The sequence below is a fragment of the Ascaphus truei genome, chromosome 4 (genome assembly GCF_040206685.1).
Source record: "Ascaphus truei isolate aAscTru1 chromosome 4, aAscTru1.hap1, whole genome shotgun sequence".
Lineage (NCBI taxonomy): Eukaryota > Metazoa > Chordata > Amphibia > Anura > Ascaphidae > Ascaphus > Ascaphus truei.
The window spans coordinates 124,116,941-124,133,511 of record NC_134486.1 but is presented as its reverse complement, the minus strand read 5'-3'; the positions used below and the strand labels follow the sequence as shown (position 1 = coordinate 124,133,511).

Here is a 16,571-nt window from a genome sequence, read left to right as displayed (position 1 = left end):
GCGCAATGAAAGACAGTTTGGCATACAGTAACTACAATCAGGAAATTAGCATAAAGTTCAGTGCATAAACATGGGATTTTCTTTGCCCTTTATACTGAGATGTTGTATGTTGTGTGCTATGGCATTGGATAGTTTGTTCTGATGATTTGGTCATAGGATGCATGTAGACAGGTAACTTGGAAGCCTATCTCACTTTCTTATCATTACATATATATATATATATATATATATATATATTTATTCTTTACAAATGTTGCACTGTGCATATTAATATTTATACATAGATCTGAAAAGAAAAGCCTATAATTTGCTTATAAGATGGTAGTGTGTTGCCTGAAGCCAGAATAGGATATGTCTCAATCAAAGATGATTGTATCAACCTTATACAGTGTACTGTATATAAAAAAGAATTGAATGGGATATCATCTAGTGAACATTCTCCTCACTTTTGTGAAATGTACTGCAGCACAATGTGGTTACCTAAGGCTTTAGTAATTTTGCACAGCTGTGCATCCTTATTATATGAATCAATAACATTGAGTCATAAAGTGTGTATTTATTTTCTAAATAAAATACTCAGTAGAGATGCAGAACATGAAAAGTATGTGGGTGGCATTGAGAAATTGCTTCTTTGTTGAAAGAAGGGCATGCAAAATATTGCTCTGCAGTGAGAAGCATTTCCTTATATTGTAATGTATATGTACTGTATATGTATATGTATGTACTGTAGATGTATTGTAGATGTACTGTATTTGTACTGTACTGTATATGTATGTATGTATGTATGTAGCTGGCCTTAGTGTTCTCGGTGCTGGAGGAACCCGAGGTTCAAATCCCGCAGCTTTCCCTGACAGCAGGACATTCTCTGTTTGGGGTCTCATACAGCAGAGCCGACCCCTGCCGGCAGCAACAGCACTTACTGTACCTGGAGCCACAGCGTTTCCTTTACTTCTTGTGGCTCCACGGACAGAAAGTCTGGCTTCATCTGTATGTGTGCGAACATATATATATATATATATATATATATATATATATATATATATATATATATATACAAATGTAAATACAACTGTATGCTCATCTGCATGTCTTAGGCAGGTCTGCAACCCCGCCTTTCCCCATTATCACCCAGCACACAGCACTTCCACTGCGGCAAGGGATTCTGGGAAATAACATGCAAATGAGCACACAGTGCCACTTTTTGCTTCAAAAACCATTTTTAACATGGTTCCCTATAGGCTTAAGCTATATATATATATATATATATATATATATATATATATATATATATATATATATATAAAAATATATATTAGAGAATAAGAATCCTGTGCAAGCACAAAAGCCACAAATGTATTAAATCCCTTTAAAAAAAGCTTAATAATAGACAATTAACCCCTCCTTTCCTAGAGACCTCCAACAGATTAGGCAATAAACTCCTAAAGTGTGCAAATGCCTATCAATAATACAGTAGTGAGCTAATAAATCTCTAATTGTATTGTCTTTATTATTGTGATGAATGAATGATATGATGCAAAAATTCATATCATCAGACCGGCTGGTCAAAACAGGGATTGGTATATATAGGGAGAGATGGTGGAACAAATAGTGCCTGGAACTAAACAGTAAAAAACACTGACAACATTTACATGTAGTAAGGTAGGCAGTAAATCTCAAATAAAGAGAATATATCCACAATCTCAGGAGCAATAAAAGAGTATACTCAGCAGGACATGATCAGCGCTAGAGTGAAGAAGAACTGCCAAACAGGTAACTGCGTTCATGGCAAAGGCAAGAAGCCACCCTGATGTATGTTTTGCCACAGCTTCTTCCGAGGACTGTATTGCTGCAGTAGTGCGCTAATTTATTAAGTTAGTCTTTTGATGATGGGAACCAATCGGAACTGACATAGTCTAAACATTCCAACAGTCTCAAACATAATGACATGATATGCATAAAGCACAAAATAAACAGCAAAACATATCTCTTATTACCATCAGGCATAGACTCACCACCTATTCATTGGAGAAGTAGTGAGTCTATGGGGCCTATTCAGGTAGCTCCGATAAGCTCGCTGCCATATCGAACGGTTTGGCATGTTCCTACCTCACGGTATGACATTTGTGTTATCACGGTATTCAGAAAGAGTTATCGCAAGTCAGGTTCCGTTTGGTAGGAAAATGCCATACCGCGCTCGCTAGAAGTTTCTTTTTCAGAGATGCGCAGAGAGAACTGCATCTCCCTGCACAGCTCTTACATTTATTAGGTACACTGGCGACACACTTTATTCGAGCTCGGCTAGTCCCACGAATTCGGGTATACCCGGGTGTATTGAGGTTTGTAACTGTTTTCTGCCCGAGTGCATTGAGGTATTTTCCAAGCAGGGATTGAAGCATTTTATTCCTGCTGGCTGCAATACTGCACAGTATATATATATATACTGCATTACAATTCATGAATTTATGCCATCTGGTAGACACGCGAAGCATTGCAGCCTATTAAATCCTAATCATTATCATTTAACAGATCAGCCGCCCGTCAGCCAGGCATGAACCCAGGCTGGGAAGGCAAACGCAACGGGGCTTGTCAGAGGTGAGGAGCGGCGCATTCCAGGTATCTGCCAGGTACATACTGGGTATTTGCTCGAATAAAGTGTGTCGGTGCAGTAGGTTTATTGCCTACTGTGTAATGTATTGTACTGTTATGTCAATGTTATTTTATTGTGTTTATATTTAATTTTAAAAACAAATGGGTAAAAGTGCTATTAGCCATATTTGGTGTGGTGATTGGGGTAGAGTGGGTGAGTGATGGGGTAGTTGCCCCAAGGAGGTTGGTTAGGCCTCCTGGGTGGTTAGCAGGGGATGTTTTTTAACCCCTTAATTACCATAGTGGTTAATAGCCACTAAAATAATTAAAGGGTTACTGGCTAGTAGTTCTCTTTTTATGTTAATGTTGCTGCCCACTGAAGACGCTGAGGAAGATGGGGACCAAGAGGCTGAAGATGAAGATGACTGTCATCCTGGCAGGAGTAAGTACAACTATAATTTACTATATGCTGGCTAATGTTTTATTTTTAATGGGCAAATGCGCTATTATCCAGATATGGATAATAGGCCTTTTTCCCATTACAGTGTGTGTTGAGGGGATGGTGGAGGGGGGGTTGTTGGGTGGGCATCTGTGATCCATTGAGGGCATAGATCACCACAGTGACATTCAATGGATGATATGGCTAGAGTTTTTTGTTTCATAGTAATGTGTTTTTCGTTTTTAAATGTATTTTATTTTATTGCACCTATGGCAGGTTTCCCATTAGGCTCAATAGGTCTGGGTCTAGGGCAGCAAAATTTTGGGGCGTTAAAAATGTCCACCCCCGTATACAGATGCCGCGCTATCGGGCCTGATTGGAATAAGATGCCGTGTGACCTCGCATTGGTGATGCCCGGAGCGTCATTTGACAGAAGGAGAAAGAGGGCGGAAGCAAGGAGGCGGCCAACACAGTCAAGTTCCTAGGGGTGGCAGATCTTCAAATATGCCTGTGTATTGCACTATAATGATTACTTGAATAGGCAAAAGCACTATTAGCCATCTTTGGCTAATGCACTTTTACCCATTCCTGTGTGCTGTGGGTGAAAGGGGTAGTTGCCCTAGGGTCAGTGTTTAGGCCTTGTGTTTAGGCCTTCATTACCTTAGCTGCTATAACCACTGAGGTTAAAGAGGGGTTATTCCCTCCTGGACGGTCTAAACACCCATCCCGGGGCACATATGAAGGTGTTTTTTGGCCCGTGGTGAGTGTTCAGGCCTACCGGGTGGATAGCGGGAATGGATAACGTCTTCATTACCTTAGCGGTAATAACCACTAAGGTAATGAACGGGTTAATTCCTTCCGAAACCCTCCCAGTAGGCCTAACCACCCACCCTGGGGCAACTACAAGCTTCACCCAACCCCTCTACCCCCAACAAACCGGGCACAAGTATTTAATCCCTTCATTACCTTAGCAGTTAGGCACTAAGGCAATGAAGCTGACTGTAAATGTATATTTATTACATAGGATTGAATTAGGGGTCTCTAGAGCTGATATTAATGTGGGTCAGCTCTGGAGACCCCCCGGCTTCAATCCAATGTAATAACAATACATTTTCTCCATCAGAAGCACATCGCTGATCCCAAAGAGTGGCGAGCCCAGAATCTGTGAGTTGTAGCTGCGATCTGCTTCTTGGAGGTACCTGAACAGCTCGATATATCAAAAAATGCGAGTTAGAGGATTTTTTGAGCTAACGGTCGGTTTGACATTGCGAGAGTGCTACCGATCAGGTAGAAGCACTGTTATAGTGAGTTTGGCATGTGATCGGAGCTTTCTGAGTAGCTATACATGCAACCTCTCTACAAAAGTGCTCACAACTATCGATAAGTCGCTTAGTGCAGCTTACTGAATAGGCACCAATGGCTGACAGAAATAAGAGACGTTTTGCTGTTTGAATCTGATGGAACGTTTAGACTACGTCAGCTGCTATTGGTTCACGTCATCAAAAGACGTGTTCTTTTTAAATAAATCAGTTGTGTAGTGTTAGATAATACTTACTCCTTATTTTTTTAATTTTCTCTGTCCACTCGTTATGCCCCTTGTAATGAGTTTTAATGTATTAAGCTTCCTTTGGTTTCTATAGCAACTATTTAGAAAGGCACAGCACGTCCTCTTTTGAATTAGCCAGATTGTGAACCCATGGAAGCAGAATTTTCACTGATCGATCACGGGAGAACGGATCAGCAACTTAGATAATTACATTGGTTTAAAGGCAAGCTACTTCTGCATTTCTAAAATAAATAAATGGCTAGAGGCAAAGCCCCTAAAGGCAATTTTCACTCTGAGCATAAGTTATGTCTCAGTATGTGCTTGTATATATGTTTATTAACTGCGTGCTTTTACTGTTTCAGTTTATTTATTTTTCCTTCACTTGTGGCAATCACATAGGTTACTTAGCAACTGCTTCCAAGCTTTACACGAGAGGGTATATAATGTACACTTGTTTGTGTTTTATTTTATCTTGCACTTATCTGCAACCGAAATGTAGATTTGCCTAATAAATATTAAATTTAGCACCGAAAAGACTTGTGAGTGCCTGCATTCCTCTTGCTATACCTGATTATATTGCATGAGCACCAAAGCAAGATTCAATGTCGTATGTAAAGTACACTCTTACATCACTAACATTCAGGGACCATTTAACACCTCAGGTCATAAATTGCATAAAGTACAGGGGGGAGGGATATGTTTCAGTCACAGATCACATTTCAGGATGCACTGTTTTTAAGTTAAACCTTTCTTGCTTTATCCATTGTAACACCGCCGGAAGAAGAGATCAGGGTATATCGAAAGCTCGCACAAATAAAAGCATTTAGTTAGCCACAGAACGGTATCGTCTATTCGTTTTTGATTTTTTTAATATATATATACAGTATATAGATAGATAGATAGATAATGTGGTGCGTTTTGGGGTTCTGAGCTTGCTTGGATTGTGTCTATTACATATCTGTCCCCCTCCTCCCACCAAAATGCTTCTACATATTGGGCGCTAAGAAATCCGTGCGGATCAATCCAAATCCACCATTGATACAATCCGGATGGATTTTTGCGAATCCGATCTGCGGATTCCACAATCTGTTGGCGGATTAAAAAGAAAAAAACATGGGAGAGATATGCGGCACACTGGTTAATCCATGTTTTTTAACAATCCGACCACGGATTTCGGATTGCTCCCTAAAATTAAAATACAGAAACTGTGGATTTGCCTTTTTGAGACTGTTCCGTAGAAATTCACCGACCAAAGGAACCGGACGATCCGAGGTGAATCCAAATTCGCAAAATAGAATCGCCCATCTCTGACAAGGAGTAGTGTCCACCTGGGTACCCTTGGTCTGTGGCCTGCAAGTCTCCCTCTCTCTCTCTAACACTCCCCTCCTCTCTATCTCACTCCCCCTCTCTCTTACCCCTCTCTCTCCCCCTCACTTCCCAACCTCTCTCTTTCTCAATCCCTCTATCTTTCTCTTATCCCATTATCTCTATTTCCCCTCTCTCTTTCTCACTCCTCTCTCACTCCCCCTCTCCTCTCTCTCCTTCTCCCCATCTATTTATCATACCCCCTCTCTCCCTCTCACTCTGCCACCGTTCTCTCACCCCATCTCTCCCATATTTTTCACCCACTTTCTTTTTCTCTCACCCCCTCCCCTCTGTCTCAACCCCATTTCTCTCTCACCGACTCTTCCTCCCTCTATTTCTCTCCCCCTTCTCACTATCCCTCTGTCTCACACTCCTCCTCTCTCATTCCCCATGTATTTCTCCCCTCTCTATCTCTCCCCATGTATTTCTCCTCCCTCTCTCACTCTCACCATCTCGCTCCCACTCCACCTCTCTCTCACTTAGTCCTCCTTCCTTTCTCTCACTCACCCTTCTCTCACTCCCCTCCTCTCTCTCACCCCTATGTATTTCTTCCCCACTCTCACTCTTTCCCTCTCTTTCTCTCCCCCCATGTATTTCTCCCTTCTCTTTCACTCCCCCCATATATATATTTCTGCCCTCCCACCTCTACAAAATGTACCTGGGAATGAAGCCTCCAGGCAATCTAATATTTTTGCACAAACATTTGTATTTCTGAATGATGAGTTTTAGGTTCAGTGTCATCTGAGTACAGAGTAGTTGAAATTCCCAAATAAAGTTCATCCAGAGGGGACAAAGTATCAAAGTATCCATATAAGGGTTCTGTGATTCTAGTTCCATAACTGAGGAAAGATGCTTTAAATCATCCCTGAACTGAAGCTTTCCATAATATTATCTTTATTATCAATATGTGTTTTTAAGGTCAAGTTTCAAGTGAATGTACTTAAATCAATAACAAGCTCAAACTTATTGGGTCCTCTTTTAGGAACAAAATGCAAACTTTTTGTAAGTAATTGAATGTTTTAAGTAGATTGAGGTAGACTAGAAAAATGAAATCTATTCATGGGAGTTATTAAGTCTTTGGCTAATACTTTTTTTTAAATTACCTCCTCTTCTTTTTTGTCCTTTGTCCTTTTTCTCATTTTTTGGGACGGGACCAAGAGCATCTTTTCTTGGCATGTTCTCACTTTCTTGTTCCGTTTGCTGTCCCTTAAAAAAAAATCTTTATAATGCCACTTGGGATTACCCATTCTCTTTCAAATATCCTATCTTTATGATTGCAATGCAATTCTGCAGGTGTAAGGAGACTGTACTAAGTGGACTTTGTATTTATTCTTAGCACATTTATTCTTTGATTCTTTGTCTCTATTGGAAACATTTCCAAGGTTATTTAATCCCCTAATTGGATTTTTTTGTGAACTGACAAAATTGCCTGATTTGTGTATATAGTCCACATGTATCCCTGTGGTATTGTTATGGGCTCTAGCAGGCTCGAAAACAGTTTTATGTCTGAACTTAGACCAATTTCTCTGTTTATTACGTTGATAGTCTTTTTGCCCATTATCACAGTAAATATCCCAATAGCCTGACAATAAAGGGAATAGAAGCTGTTTGTCTGAAACAAGCAAAAAAAAAAAAAAAAACTTAGGCAGAAAGACACACTGGATACACCAATTACAAACCCAGCCTTCACAGATTTTGCAGCTTGTATTGAACATTTTAATTTTTTATTGATATATTTTTTGTTTTACCACCTGAGTCATTACTATTATTAATATTTCTACAGTTTGTATGCAATTGGTCATTATAATGTAATCATTTTAATATTGTACACTTTTTTGTATTTATTAATATTGGTATATACTTCTAACATTATTTTTCATATTTATTTTTGTTTTTAAAGCATGACACACAAACACCTTTTATCAATATAAGCCATTTTATTTGATACATTATGTTTATGCGTTATATGAATTGAGGGGAGGCTATTTAAACCATTGATTCTCATGGACTACCATTGAGCCTTTGAGGAAGTAAGGTAGGACCTGTGAAATGCGTTAGTGCATTAACACTTAGAGCTGTCTAACTGACATCACTGATTTTCTGTGTGTCAGCATCGCCAGTGATCAGGACGCTTACAGTGGCGTGAGAGGTCTGGAAGGATAGTCACAATGTGTGGACTAGAAACATGTTTGTCTATTACCATCTTCCACAGAGTTAAGATGCCAATGGAGGTGCTTTTACACTTTTTTTCAGGTTACGTTTAGCAATGATGAGAGTTACTTCAGGATGAAGCTGTCAAAATAATAAAGTACTGTTAACAAGCATGGTTAAAAGTTATTTCATAAAAGTTTGTGTCTCATCTGTCCTTTTTCATGGAAAATAGATATACTTACAAGTTTAAGAAAAAAAGTCACAATACAAAGAAAAAGTATTTTCTAATCATTATAAAGACAAAAAGGCCCACTACATATGTACTGTATTTTACTTCTGTAAGGGGAAGTTCAATGTGTTTTTTGGACAAGAAAGCAAAAGACACGTTAAACTTGTGTTCCCACTTAGATTTAACAGTTAAGTAAGAAATATTGTACATAGACTATTTTGTTTATTTGTTGAAGAATACATGGAAATTAAATATTTGCTGCACCAAAGCTAATTATTTCATGTGTTATCCCCCTTTCACAATATTAAAGCACTATTGTTTTTGAAAAAAATAAATTAGATTGGAAGCAGGGGATTTCCGTAGCTTAACCGTGTAATTTCAGCTCCAAGGACCCTCCTGCTCAGTGAGGTACTTACATGTAAAGGGACAGCGGGCATCTCCCGGCTGTTTAAAGGTCTTGTGTCACACGGGCCAATTGGAAGCTGCGATGAATGATGTAGCGGCTTCCTATTGGCCCATCTGATTCTTAATCCGCCATATTGGGTGCCCAGCCGGGGCTGATACTGGCAGCCCCTTCTGAGGTATGTATCTCAGGAAGCAGGGGGACTGAAATCAACATGGGTGAGAGACCTATTTTAGTAGCATCCCAAGTTCTATAAATATCCCCTCAAACCTTCCTCCGTATAACATATGTTGAGACACCTGTGCTAAAAAAGGAGCACAACACCTGAGAAATATGCTAAGTATCTTTAAATGATTCACTCCCCAAACCTCCTAAAAGATTTAAATAAAACTTAGACTTGTCAGTATAAGGCCCCATGTGATGAAGGGAATACTGGTGTCAAATCCAGCAGGACCCAAAGCCACAGTCTCTGCAATTCCGAGCAGCAACTCTAGCATTGAACTAAACCAGATGCTGGGAAGCTCCACTTTCACAGCATACTTTTGAGCTCTACTGCTCACACCTGTAGCCCCCTCCTCCTTGCTTCCTTTAAAAGCAAACCACTTTCACTTGTCCATTCAATGCGCATGTGCATAAAAAAGGAGCACGCCCAAGAGATATCCTAATAGATGGATTAACTACAGGTGTGAGCAGTAAAGCTAAAAAAATATGCTGCTACAGTGGAGCTTTCAGCAACTGGTTTAGTTTGATGCTGGAGCTGCTGCCCTGAATTGCAGAGGTTGTGGGTTCTGATCCTATTAGTTAATATACCAGTATCCTCCTTCGTCACAAGGGGCCTTAGATTGCCAGTATACAGTAGGTTTTACTGAAATCTTTTAGGAGGTGTGGGCTGTGAATCATTTAAATATACTTTGCATGTCCCATTAACAAATCTCTCTGCTGTGATCCTTTAGGAGCATAGGGGTCTCTCTGTATGCTATGCTTGAGACTTTACCAAAATACTCTCTCCGTCCCGCCCTCTGATTTGAAATACAGAATATGGCTAGTGGTCAAGTTTCATTTAATGACTTTTTATCATGTCAAAACGTGCAGTTTTTTGCAAGGACAAACTCACATCTACTTAAATATCCCCCACTGATCCTTTAACCTTGAGAAAAGCATCTGGGTATAAGGGATGTTGTCTGTTTTCCCATCTCATCTTGAGATCATATCTTACCCAGTGTCACAAACGGCACACTTGAGAGCACGTTACTTATATATGTGACAAGGTTAATATATACAGCTAACTTTTCACCTCTGCAAGATCCCGCAAATGATTATTATCTCCCCTCAATCTGTCACAATATATATATCTTAAAATGCATCCACCGCCAAGAATAAAAAAAAAGTCTAATCGCTCTGGTCCTTGGTCTCCGATTACTAAGAAAAATATTTACATAGCACACAAATCTACTTTAGCAAAATGTGTCCAAAATGTAATCCCTCTCTTCAAAATGTGCAAAGTTCAATTAGAGCCCAAAAAAACCAATACTTATTACATATTTTATTTATTATAAAAAAGTAATACAGTGCTTTGGTTACAGAAAAAGATTACAACAACATACAGTTCAATATACACTACCGACACACTTTATTGAAGTGTGGTCGGTACCGCAAGCCGGGAAATCTCCCGGCTTGCTAGTGGCCGCCCCTCGGTCATAGACGCGCGGTCACGCGTCATCGGGAGCGTGCGCCCCCACGCCCGAGGGAGCCCTGGTGTCCCGCGATCGCGGGACAGCGGCAGGGGGTTCCGGGGGACCCGGCGGACCCGGCAGCGGTAGGGAGAGCGCCCCGATCGGAGGGCGCTCTTCCGCTGCTTCGGCGCGCGCCCGTCACACTCGGGCGCACGCCAGGCTACTGCTGCGGCACAGAACGGGCAAATGCTCGAATAAACTGTGCCGCAGCAGTATGCAGATAGTTTCATCAAAATAATAGGATAAACAAACAGAATTTCCTAACATACATTACCACACGTATATTAGGTTTTCTCAAAGGGTCTTGAGTGGAAAATATAAGAATTAACATGTCACAGCATTGGCATTCCTTTGGTTGAATTCTAAATTCATAGTCTAAATGCATGGTTTTTATCCTAAAATGTCCTGCATTTGAAATAGGATATGCCAAGCTTCTGGGCGTGTCCTTAACCCTCACCCCTCATCAATCTTCAGTGACACCTTTATGGCTTGAGGAGAACAAAATGGCTTTCCATTTGAATCAAAAAGGTGCCTGAATATACCTGTAGGAAATACCTCATAACTTAATATCTATAATATCTGGAAGGGTGCCACTTTCACTATTGCATTGGTATAATTAAAATACAAGTGTGGATATCAAACATGATGTGGTTAATGCTAAGCTTGAGAGACAAATGGATATTTGTCCTTTGTACCCTCACAATCGTAGATTGTTTAACATCATTTAATTAGTCTGATCACAAATGTTTTAAAGATATACAGTATTTGTATTTCTTGTAAATCGTTGTCAGATCCCCGATATCTTTATATTTAGTACATTTACACAGACATGGACTGTCTTCCTGGTCACACTCTCGAGTGTTCTCCAGAACACAGATAAATATATTTAAAGTTATATTAAAAGGGTTTTTGCTTATTTCTACTGTCACAAAGAGTTGGGACGTCAGATTTCAATCACCCACTTTCTAAAACAGGCTTTAGCCCCAGATAACCTCACTTCTAGACAAACGCAGAAAACCAGGTCAGGTTGCTAACCCCTAATTTAAAAAAAAAGTATTTTTAAGCTGTACTCGTAACCCAAGTAAAACTGGCACACAAACAGTTATTTAAATACTGAATCTTTTCTGGCCTTATTATGACAACCCATATATTATATCAGTTTGCTCCAGAGGTTATAGAAGTAATTAGTTGCTTCCATCAACTGTGCATGTGTAGGCAAAAAATGTATTTAGGTTAATTTAGTGCACTGAGTATCAATTGTATTCATAAAAGCTGTGCCTTTCAAGGTTGTGGTTTTTAAAAAAAAAAGTGTATTTGACTGATTTACTGAAAAAGCAAAGTGTACCATGACAATAGTAATTGTATTCTAATGCAACTCTTCTAATAGAGTTGAAGTTACAGTACAGGCATACCCTGCTTTAAGGACACACACTTTAAGTACACTCGGGAATAAGGACATATCGCCCAATAGGCAAACAGCAGCTCACGCATGCGCCTATCAGCACGTCATGATCAGCAATACCAGCTCCCTACCTGTGCCGAAGCTGTGTGCAAGCGGGAAGACTATAGAGCCGGTTACAAATGTGTTATTTACATCAAATATGCACGTATATGACGATTGCAGTACAGTGTATGCATCGATAAGTGGAAAAAAGGTAGTGCTTCACTTTAAGTACATTTTCGCTTTACAAACATGCTCCAGTCCCATTGCATACTTTAATGCGGGGTATGCCTGTATGTGTGCCTTAAATGTGCTGTCTTAACCCCAAAATTGATTTTATATTATTCTTTTGATCTGGTTTACCTAACCCTGCTTTTTTTTTTTACAGCTTATTACAGAACATCAAAAGACATAGGGAGAAAGAGTTGCAATGTTTACTAAATTAAGCAGAACTCAGCATACCCCAAGTTAAATCAAAGAAAGCAATGGACTTGTACCTATAGTTTAAATCACAACATTTCCCAACTGTTCAGCAAAATAGCTTTCATAAGATCAACATACATGCTAAACAGCTGGTGTTTTCATCTAAATACTTTCTGTATGGCAGTAAAAAGTAAGGTGTTTTGGATTATTTATTCAAGTCTCCTGCCTGCAACACTGGGCCACACAAAGTGTACCAGATTTATTAAGGAAAACATTGTCAATTAAATCAATTGGATTTTCTTGTTTAATAAATCTGGTGCAGTGTTTTTTCTATGAGATTAGCCCTGATTTTGCAGTTTGAAGACTTAGATAAATTACCCCACAAACTGTGATTAATCAAACCACATCTCATTTAGGGCCACACTTAAGGAAAATGGTCAATAAGTTGTCCTAAAGTTTTGTATTACTTAGTAAACAGGGCCGTTTCTGACTTGCCAGAAAGTACCATAACAAGTATTGTGCTATTGTGCTATTTATTATCACTAAACAAGCTCTTGTTATTCCGCATCTATTTACACACGTTAAACCTTTTCTTGTTATTTTTTATATATATATTGTATTGTATGTCTTTATTTATATAGCGCCATTAATGTGCATAGCGCTTCACAGTAGTAATACATGGGGTAATCAAATAAATAACAGATAATATAAATAACAGATCATGGGAATAAGTGCTTTAGACATAAAAGTAACATTAAGGAAGAGGAGTCCCTGCCCCGAGGATCTTACAGTCTAATTGGTAGGTAGGGAGAACGTACAGAGACAGTAGGAGGGAGTTCTGGTAAGTGCGTCTGCACGGGGCCAAGCTTATGTATCATGTGTTCAGAATATCCACAGTGCTATTCATATGCTTCTTTAAGCAAGTGTGTCTTAAGGTGGGTCTTAAAGGTGGATAGAGAGGGTGCAAGTCGGGTACTGAGGGGGAGGGCATTCCAGAGGTGTGGGGCAGTCAGTGAAAAAGGTTTAAGGCGGGAGAGTCCTTTAGATACAAAGGGGGTAGAAAGAAGACATCCTTGAGAAGAACGCAAGAGTCTGGGTGGTGCATAACGAGAAATTAGGGCAGAGATGTAAGGAGGGGCAGAAGAGTGTAAAGCTTTAAAATATATATATATATATAAATATATATATATATATATATATATATATATATATATATATAGAGAGAGAGAGAGAGAGAGAGAGAGAGAGAGAGAGAGAGAGAGAGAGAGAGAGAGAGAGAGAGAGAGAGAGAGAGAGAGAGAGAGAGAGAGAGAGAGAGAGAGAGAGAGAGAGAGAGAGAGAGAGAGAGAGAGAGAGAGAGAATTTGGAAAACCTCGCTCAGAACCCCTAAAGTTGGAACTGCGTGCCGCCTGGGAATAGGTAGAATAGAACAGGATTAGTGTACTATGTTGGCTAAATAGAGCACACTTAGAAGGTCCCAATTAGTGGCGCACTGCAGACCAAAGTATAGATATATTAAGGTCAAAATATGTGAGTAAATGTAAGCTATTAAAATAATTTTATTAATAAACATTATTGTTAAAATAAAAATATAGATCCTGATTCAAAGGAATAGGATATATATGGTGTTCCCTAGGTGAAGTTTTGTATATAGCTGGTTGTCTGTGTATCCAGTCAGGAAAAGTCAAAATTCAGATACAGCTAAATATTGTTTACCCTGAGTTCAGATGTAAGTATCTGTATAGGGAGAATATAGTAAAGGTGCCTCCTATGAACGATCTCTATGTACCACTCTCGTATAAGTGCACAGTGGGCAGTCTCTTTTGGGGAGATGAATTTCTCCTATTAAAAGAAAGTGCTACTAGGTTTCAATGAACCCCTAATAAGTAGTCTGTGCAGTCATGTTGAATACATCATGCAGCAGTGTTAGTTGGTGGCTGTCACTATAGATGTACTATGATCCTGACTTCTCAGGTTGTTAGTTGCGTCTTATGTTGTGGTGTGTGTTAGGTCTAAATATCCTTTGGTTAGTTAGTACTCAGAAAATGCCAAAGAATGTCTGGTACACTATATCCACATATAGTAACCTTTAGCTATCTTCACTGGTATACTGAGTCAATGTAGACCATGAAGGTGTTCTGCGCATGTGCGGTGGATTCCGTATTCGGTTTCCTACGCGACGGTAAGATAATATATGTGTATACACAGATCCTGTCCACTGATATGAGGATAAAGGTTATTTGTACACAACTGTGTGTAATTGGCACAAGGGAGACAGTGCTATTATCTTGGTGATAATGTATATTTATTATATACAGATACCATCTATGAAACAGTTAATACTGCCGATGACATATGTTGTTGTACTTATTATTGGAATCCTCTTAGTCTTTACTACTGGTATGTTGACACGTACCTCTTTGTAGTTTGTATACATAAAACAGCCTATTTCGTTGTTTGTAATAGGTATATGGGTATATGGGTGTACTGCTTCCGTAGTGTATACAGATTTAACCCCCGACGGAGTGATTAGCAGATACGAGTCACGAGGCAAACCTCTACACAGTGCCTCAGTGGCTAAATTAGTTCTTATTCCGGTATGCTGCTGTCAGCAGACTGAACTTCCAACGGCTAAGAGGTCACTGTGTGCTTGATGTACTTGAGGCAGCCAACCACTTTGTGTGTTGATGATATGCTGCTCCGTAATCTATGATGATTTTATCTACAGTGTGTTTACCAGCAGTATACCAATGCATAGTAAGGAGAAACTGAATTCCCTAACACGGTGCCTCAACGGTTAAAATTGATCGAGCCACAATGCGTTTACATCTACCTAGTGTATTACTGACAGCTAGAACAAGAACAGTAACGTTTGGTGCCACCATGTCGGCTAAGACCCAAGTTGGGTTTTTTGTAAGCTTGTCTTGACGAACTGACGAGAGTAACGCTCTAGTTTTGGATTAGAAGCAGGTAGGATAGTTCCCCTAAGGCCCGCCCACCAGTGACGTAACATCCGCCTGAGGAATACGGAACACGGGAAAGCACAGGATCACGCCGGTGAACGCCACTGTGCAGCCAGAGGAGGACTTACATCTCTCCACACCCGATATCCACTGCCTGTTTGCATCAGCCATCCTGTAAATTGGGCTTCGGTTTTACTCTACCGGATTGGCGGTCTCTCTGTCATTCGCTTATTTTCAATTTTATATTGTTTTAATTTAGTATTAAATCAGCTTTTATTTTCAGCCTTGCTATTGTATGTCCTATGTTTGTCTTGTTTGTTTTGTATTGTCATGCAGGTGTGTTGGGTATTGTTATTGAGTAACCCATCATATGTTGGTGTATGGCACTATATTTTTCTTTTTTCTATTTTATATCACGCAACGCACGGAGAAAGTCGTATCTGATCATCCGGCGGTGTAGGAATTGAAGGGTTGCTCCTTTGGACGTTTTTTTTCCACGTTTTGGACTTCCAGGACAATCACTATATTGGACTCGTATGGCGCCGGTATCTCTTTTTGGTTCCATGTCCCAATCTGATTTGTACTAATCAGTTTCCACCAGGCAGCCTAATACCCCATTAGGGTTTTTTTCCCCTTAGAGGGAACACTATTCACTCAGTTTTATTAGCGCTATCCATACACCATCCTTTCCTTTTTTTGCCTGTAGTGCGCCACTAATTGGGACCTTCTAAGTGTGCTCTGTTTAGCCAACATACACTAATCCTGATATACATATATAGGTATATATATATATATATATATATATATATATATATATATATATATATATATATATATATATATATATATATATATATATATATATATATATATATATATATAAATTGAGAGATCATTGAAGTTTTAAAAAAAAAAAGTAGCCACCAGTTTTTATAAATAAATCTGGAGAATGTTCTAAAATGCACACAAAAGCAGGAAATAAAAAAAATAATTAAATAAATAAAAAAATAATTCTGAAAAATCTAAAAGAAAATTTTGAAACGATTTTCAAAATATTCGCCTATCTCTACCTAAATTATCTATAAACTGTGTCTTATTTTGCTTGGTTCTGTAATTGATATTTGGTAGAATGTCTTTAATCAACAACCAGTGACAAGACAATCACCTGTTTAAATGTTGGATAAAGAAGCTGTAGCCAAAATCTTTGGGAGGAAAACACTGAATTTCAAGAGGACTTGGATGAAAGTAAATTGCTAAAGTCTTCTGGAAGTTTGTTCCTATACAGTATATTA

The 16,571-nt window shown here is 39.2% G+C and overlaps 1 protein-coding gene across 3 annotated transcripts in view; it reads left to right on the top strand.

The window, feature by feature from the left end:
- GRM1 (glutamate metabotropic receptor 1) overlaps positions 1-16,571 on the top strand; it is a 511,900-nt gene that overhangs the window by 114,182 nt on the left and 381,147 nt on the right. The gene's annotated exons all lie outside the window — the stretch shown is intronic.